Source organism: Penaeus japonicus, unplaced genomic scaffold (assembly GCF_977035675.1).
Source record: "Penaeus japonicus unplaced genomic scaffold, GWHDUDI00000001_assembly GWHDUDI00000036, whole genome shotgun sequence".
In the NCBI taxonomy this organism is placed as follows: domain Eukaryota; kingdom Metazoa; phylum Arthropoda; class Malacostraca; order Decapoda; family Penaeidae; genus Penaeus; species Penaeus japonicus.
In genome coordinates this window covers 22,705,065-22,712,564 of record NW_028234438.1, presented here as the reverse complement: position 1 = coordinate 22,712,564, position 7,500 = coordinate 22,705,065, and the positions used below count along the sequence as shown (strand labels likewise).

The 7,500-nt window shown below is 44.4% G+C and overlaps 1 protein-coding gene and 1 long non-coding RNA gene across 2 annotated transcripts in view; one reads left to right on the top strand and one right to left on the bottom strand.

Moving 5' to 3' along the window:
• LOC122260318 (uncharacterized) overlaps positions 1-7,500 on the bottom strand; it is a 97,604-nt gene that overhangs the window by 86,240 nt on the left and 3,864 nt on the right. The gene's annotated exons all lie outside the window — the stretch shown is intronic.
• On the top strand, positions 3,875-7,000 carry LOC147467443 (uncharacterized). The gene is made up of 2 exons (XR_015190581.1): positions 3,875-3,964; positions 6,745-7,000. It is a non-coding gene; the product is annotated as an uncharacterized LOC147467443 (long non-coding RNA).

The window sequence follows — 7,500 nt, the reverse complement described above, 5'->3', positions numbered from 1 at the left end:
GAGAGAGAGACAGACAGACATATGAATTGATATGTCGTGATCGAATTTGCAGTCGGGCATCCATACTGGATCATAGAAGATGGGGAAGCAAGGAAATGGGTCTCACAAGGTGGCGTGAGGCAGGTGACCCTTGCAGACGATCTCCTGCGCTGAGCGTCACCCTTCGTATGGATACTGGGCTTACAAAACCAGTTGAAAATGGTTCTGGAAAATAATATTGACACCTGAAAATATTGCACGCATATCTGCGCAGAAAATGCACGGGCAGTTCGTTAAGTAACTTTTCGCGGGCTCTAGTTCGCACAGGTGAAAATGCGCACCTGAAGAGAAGCCCGCCACAGACAGGGGCAGACACAGAGAAACACTTGAGACAGAGAGAGGGCACGCTGGGGCTCGCCAGGACGACACGCTGTCGCCATTTTTGTTGTGTTTTAGATATTGAGTGTTATTTTTAATATTCCACTTTTGTAACGGCCTACCTTCGCCAGTGGAGTTCATCTGTGACCTGTGAGGATATGATAAGGTAAAGACAATTATATTGATTGTATATATGTACGCTGCCACTCCCGGAGTAAAACACCAGAACTCGTTGTTTTCTTTAATTTCTTCCGTTTTAGTGGTCTTATTTCTTTCTTCTAATTTATACGAGGGAAGTGCTGCCAAACAAAATCCTCTTCTACTCACGTCTACGCACACACACACACCCACACACACACACATACACTCACACTCACACTCACACACACCCACACGCACACGCACACGCACACGCACACGCACACGCACACGCACACGCACACGCACGCACGCCTACTTGGAGACTATAATTATTTGTCTGAACTTGTGCTTATGGCAGATAAGGAATTCGAGTGTAGAACCTAAATAGGGTTATAGTTCTGCTTGAGTTTAATACTCTAATTATTAGATTCCCTCTTGGCCACTTGCCTCATGCTTAAGTCGGACCACGCGCTACCACAAATGAGTCCGTTTCGAATATTTGCAGGAAAAGTACTTGATTTATATGAGCTCGGGAAATATTAAATGAAATCTGATGAAACATCCCGTGGATTTATTATATTTAGATGTCCGGCACTGGCCTTCACAATTGAGCCAGCCGTGACAGCCTGCTCTTGGTGGCATCGGTGTTCAGTGGGTAGTTGGATTAGCCAGGAGCTATTGTTTTGTGTTGCCTTCTGACGGACCAACGCCGGCCAAAGGGAATCAAACCTTGGTGTATTATTATATCTTTATTACATATATATAGTGTTCTGTGTTCTCTTTTATTCGTGCGTGTTCTTAAGTATATAATTGTCTTGTTTATTTTTGGTAATGAAGTGTTTTCTCACATTTTAGATAAATTTTGATGATTTTTACTTTTTTTATATTAGTTGTGCCTACGTAATGTCTTATTCTCCAGGGTGCAGGTGTTGCAACAATATTTAACATGGTGACTGATTTCTTTGGGGCCTAATGTCTAAAGTGGACAGTGTTAAAGTGGGTGTAACCGCAGTATGAACAGTGTATAGTGCATAGACAACGATTTACTGACAGTTTAATCTACGTTAAGTGAACTTTCATGATGGTTCGAGGAAGAAAAGCTGGCACCGACACATCACATTCTGCGCCGGCCTTGGAAGGTGAGGAACGGCCGGAAGGTGCAACTGCTCTGGTAGAAGGGTTACTAGACGCGGAAATCAGCACCTATGAAGAGCTCTCTGACCAGATCTCGACTCTGAAGGCACAGACCGTTGAGTGGGAGGAGCGGTATATGAGAAGAGAAGCAAAGGCAGAAGAAGAAAGGAAGACAAGTGACGAAAAAATCAGGCTCTTGGAAGCAAAAATGGAAAAAGAAAAGATCGGATGAAAAGCGAAGAACAACTGAAGCTTCTAATGGAAAGAAATCGAATTTTAGAGGCGCAATCCGTACATGATCGTCAGCTTCGTGACGATGCAATGCGTCAGATGGAGGAGCAGAGTACTTTAAGGGAGGCTGCGATTGAGAGAGACCGCGCAACACTTCAAGAGGTGAGGACCGCTCTTGCAATCCAAGCTGACAAGGATAGAGCTGTTGTGGCAGAGGCAAACCGTTCGCTGAGAGAAGCTCTACAATCAATCACACCAAGTATAACGCCTACACCAAGCCCAAGGCAAACACCAGTTCCCAGTGTAAGAGCAAGAACGAGATTTACGGATCTACATTCTGGCGGCTCTTCATCTCAAAATTGTGAGCCTGTTGATCAGCATTCAACAAGGGTTGCTGTCTACATGGAAAAGGAGCCCATTCCAAAGTTCTCAGGTGATACACCAGCATCCCAACCTCTTCGTCGTAACCAAGAGATAGAGAGATGGATACGCCAAATTGAAAATCTCTCTAATCCACGTACAGACGACACCTTCATCAGAAATGCCAGGGCATCTTGTCGCGGACCAGCAGATCTCATTATAAATAGCTCTATTTTCGACAGCATACGTGATTGGGGCAACTTCAAGACAAAACTACGCCAGAAGTTCCGAGGAACAAGCTCTACAAGTGATTTTTTCCGTCTCCTCCATGAACACCGCCTCACAAGTGGTCAAGCCCCTTTAGACTTTTATATTACCCTTGAAGGGGCAGTTTATCAAGGTGTTCGAGACTACCCTACTGCAGTTGGGGATCCAGATGAACTGATTAAGAGGCTCTTTTTGCAAGGTCTTCCAGGTTGGTTAAGGGAGATGTGTGCCATGTCGGAAAATGCTCCCCTGCAACAACTGGTGGACACGACTCAGCGGGTATGGAATGCACGTGTGGGCATCCGGGCAGGGGAAGAAGGGCCAACTCGTCTATTCCCTTCATCTGCAAGATCTGGGAGTAGAGTAGCAGGAATTGATGTACCTTCCCAGGATAACGTTTCACGATCTTTTGGACTTGTACCACGACGACCATCTCGGAAAGCAGATCAATTTAGGAGAGCAACTGCTCGTACGTGTTGGGCGTGCCGTCAGGAAGGGCATTTCCGGAGAGAATGTCCCTTTCTCAACATCCCGAGCGGAATGGGGCCTGCTGCATCGGGAGAAGAGCCATACCCTAGGGGGCAGGGTCCCAGAGTGCAGTTCAATGAGCAACAACCAAATAACCGGACATAAATGGCCTTGTGGACGACCAACTGTTGCAATGAACATAGAGGGGAAATCAATACGAACCTTCATTGACACAGGGAGTCAGGTAACCTTATTGAGAAAGGAAGCTGTTGCACATCTTTCACCCCGTAGGACTTTTATTGCAGCTCGAGGTCTTAGAGGAGTCTCGGGGAAAGAGCTTCCTGTGGTTGAAGAGTTGGATATTGAGATTTGGATAAAATCTGGGAAACGATTAATTCATAGGGTTATTGTTGTTGATAATGTATCCTTTCCAGGTGATCTTCTTGTCGGAGTTGATCTGTTGCGCAGAATGAATTATAAGATCATACATGATGCCTCTACTCAGGAAGCGTATCTTCATCTCGATAATGCCGTTTATCCATTGCAGTATGAGAAGGGTGAATCATTGCAACTCGTATCATTTTTGCAAGCAAATGTGCATCCCCCTGTTGTTCGTTTGGCTCCAACTCGCACGACGGTTTGTCCAGCTCATACTGGTATGTATGTTAATTGTCACCTATCTCCCCATCTACGTGGGAAATCGGTTTTGATATCCAGCTGCACTACTGCACTGGACGTACCCCGAACCCTCGTGGTTCCAAGGGATGCTAAATGTTCAGTTTTTGTTGTGAATTTGTCTTCTAAACCTGTTACATTGCGTAATGGGTCTCATTTTTGTATAGTAGAGGAGGTTCAACTTTTCAATGCTGATGGTGCTAAAGAAAATATTACTATTTCAGAAAGAGCTGCTGTTGATTTGGATGATCGGAATGAAGTTGCTGATTTTGTGTGGGAAGAGGACGAGTTTGATAGAGAGCATGGTCTTCAGCTGGCAGATAACTCGCAGGTAGATGATGAATTGTGTTCTTTGTTGCCCGAGAGTGATACTGTGGGAAAAATTGATGCTGCTTTAGAAGCAAGTGCAATGGCGGAATTAGCACTAGTTGAAGCAGACAGTGAGGATGTTGTTGCTGGACCATCGCTGGGCCATCTTAACTCGAAGAAACGTGACCAGTTAAGGGCAGTGCTAGCTAAGTTTCCATCTCTCTTCTCAGGGGATAAGACACAAGTAGGCTTAGTTCCTGGTGTAACTCATAAGATCATGACGAAAGATACAAATCCAATATGCACTAGGCAGTGGCGTCTACCAGAGTCAGCTAAACAAAAGATCCGTAAAGAATGTGATGACATGATTAAAGCTGGCATTATTGAACCATCAACATCTCCATGGCTATCTCCTGTGGTGTTAGTCAAAAAGAAAGATGGGACCTTGCGTTTCTGCGTGGATTACCGTAACTTAAATGCAGTGACTATTGCTGATACATATCCTCTTCCGAGGATTGATGAGCTTGTGGATGAGCTCAGAGACACTCAGGTCTTTTCCCTTCTTGATAGCCGTTCTGCATACTGGTCAGTGGCTGTAGATCCTTCTGATAAGCCTAAAACTGCTTTCAGCGACGGCTACCGTCTTTTTCAGTTTCGCCGAATGCCTTTTGGGCTTTCCACAGCACCAACAACATTCCAACGCACTATGAATATAGTACTTTCCCCAGTTCTTGGCAGGCACACACTTGCTTATTTAGATGATGTTGTAGTTTACAGCCCTGATTTCGCATCACACCTTGTACAGCTTGAGGAAACGCTAAGAGTTCTTGATAATGCTGGTTTCAAGCTTAACATGTCAAAATGCGAGTTTGCAGTGCAGGAGTTTCGATTCCTTGGATTTAAAGTGACCCCTGAAGGTATATTGCCAGACCCTGAAAAGGTACGTAGCATTGTGAACATGCCACCTCCGCAGAATGCAAAGGGCGTGCGCCGTTTTCTTGGCGCTACCGGTTTCTTTAGGAAACATATACCTAAATATGCTGCTATAGCAGCACCATTGACGCAGCTTACCAGGAAAGATCAACCATTCAGTTGGGGTACTCGTGAGCAGGAAGCATTTCAGTCTTTAAAGGGTAAGCTAGCCTCTGCGCCTATATTACAGAAACCTCGTTTTAACGATCCCTTTGAGGTACATACAGATGCGTCGCAAACAGCTATTGGTGCTTGTTTAATGCAGAGGGACGCTGATGGTAATCCTGCTGCAGTTGCATACTTTTCCCGTAAACTTCGGGGGGCAGAAACACGCTATTCTGCAACAGATGCCGAAGCTCTGGCTGTGGTAGAAGGAGTAAGGGCATTTGATCCTTACATTTATGGTAGACAATTTATCGTCTATACTGATCATCGCCCATTGGTTTATGTTTTTACGAGGAAGACAAAAAGTCCTCGTATGTCACGCTGGGCATATGAGCTCTCCCATTACCAATTTTAAATCGTCTATAAGCAGGGAATCCAACACAAAGTACCTGATATGTTATCTCGTGCTATAGGGCAAGTCGATCTTGCCGATGTTGACCCGATTGCAATGCGGGAGGAACAAATTAAAGACCCATTGCTCTTAGAAATTATTGAGTATCTTGAGGAAAGGAGTGTGCCCAAGAAGAAGCTACCTTTAGCTTTAGAGGAATTTTCTTTGCAGAATGGCGTTCTTTATCACATTCGTGAGTTACCTGGACATGTAGTGCATCAGTTGGTAGTTCCACGTTCATTACGTACAGCTGCCTTGAAACTTGCACATAACAGTGCATTTGCTTCCCATCCTGGTATATTTAGGACCTATCAAAAGTTAAGGGACCTATTTTATTTTCCTAACATGTTGCGAGATGTTAAAAGTTATGTTACTTCATGTGCAACATGTCAGCGAAGAAAGGGTACTCCACATAGGGCCCCTTTGGCTGCTGCCCCAGAGGTATCGGCTCCATTTCAGAAAGTGTCAGCTGATCTTGTGGATTGTGGCCAGTCGAATGGTGGATATAGGTATATTCTTGTTTTGATTGACCATCTAACACGGTTTTTACAGTTGATTCCGGTCCCTTCCAAGGAAGCAGAGGTGATTGCCGAAGCTTATATTAATGACTTTCTAACAATTTTTGGTCCGCCACGGCTCCTACAGACGGATGGTGGGTGTGAGTTTACTAATAGATTATTTACTCAGGTATGTGATATTGTCAAAACTAAGACTCATCTTACCATTGCATGTCACCCACAAGCTAATGGGATGGTTGAAAGATCTAATAAGGTGGTGAAAGAGGCATTAGCGACTCTAACTGAACGACATCCTTTAGAGTGGCATCAGTATGTCCCTCAGGTCCGGCTAGCATTGAATACTGCATTTCATAGCTCGGTAGGTGACCAGCCACTGTATCTCCTTATAGGTCATAATGGTCATTTCCCTGTAGGTCTTTCAAATAATGTGACGTTTGCATCGGATGCCGCGAAAGAGTTTCATGATGCTTTACAGGAAGCGCGATATGTTGCAGTTGAAACCTCGCGTCGGGCACGGGAAACTTGGGCGAGAAACTACAATAAACGATGCAGAAAAGTACCTGCAATGGATGTTGGGTCACTCATTCTGTTTAGAAATTTCCGCCGGCTTACTGGTCCTCGCAGGACTTTAGGTTCTCGCTGGGATGGGCCAGCCCGAATCATTAAACGTATCGGACCTGTAACTTACATTACTCAGGATGTAGAGCCACCTTATAAAGAACGCAGGCTACATGCTAACCAGATTAAACCTTTCAGGACACCTGAGGAGCTAGCATTTGTGAATGATCGACAGAATGTGCCAGTCGATCCAGGTGTTGACATACAGCCGCTAAATCAGGAGGATGCTGACACAGATCCTCAGGAAGTACTACTTTTATCCTCTGTGCGACCTGGTTGAGCTGCAACACAGGTCATCCTGTTAATGGTTTTTTAAATATGTGTATTTTCTATGTAATTTTGGTTCCTTTATGTTTCTAACCTTTTATACATGTTTATTTTGAGTTCAGTTTCAATTTTAAGTTGTACTATTTATTTTAATTCTTAATGTTTTATTATCAAGTCTATTTTAGTCGTAAGCATTGTTTTATTTCTTGTACTTAGTTTACCGGTTTATGTGTACTTCTGAGCTAGCATTTGACCGGTTTTCATAAGTTTGACCCTTTTATTTCCTTTAGGTATGTTTATTTTTCTTAATGTTTTTATTGTTTTAAGAGTTCTGGTAGTTTTTCTTTGAGGGCCGGCTCAGTATATACAGCCTTTATAATTGCTGCCTTTTCATATCCACAGTTCCAGCCACTGCGAAGGAGCCGAGGGAAGGGGCTCCAGCCATGTATTTGGATATGTTGTGACTGTCTCCCACAGATGCTTCGGTCACAGGTCACCCATTCCCACCATTTAGGAGAAGAGGTCGGGACGAGTCGTAGCTGATATGGGCAAGGTGGACGAGCTGACCGTGTTGGACGATTTACGCCAGATAGACGAGATGGGAGGAAGGAACCTTGGTAATAGCTG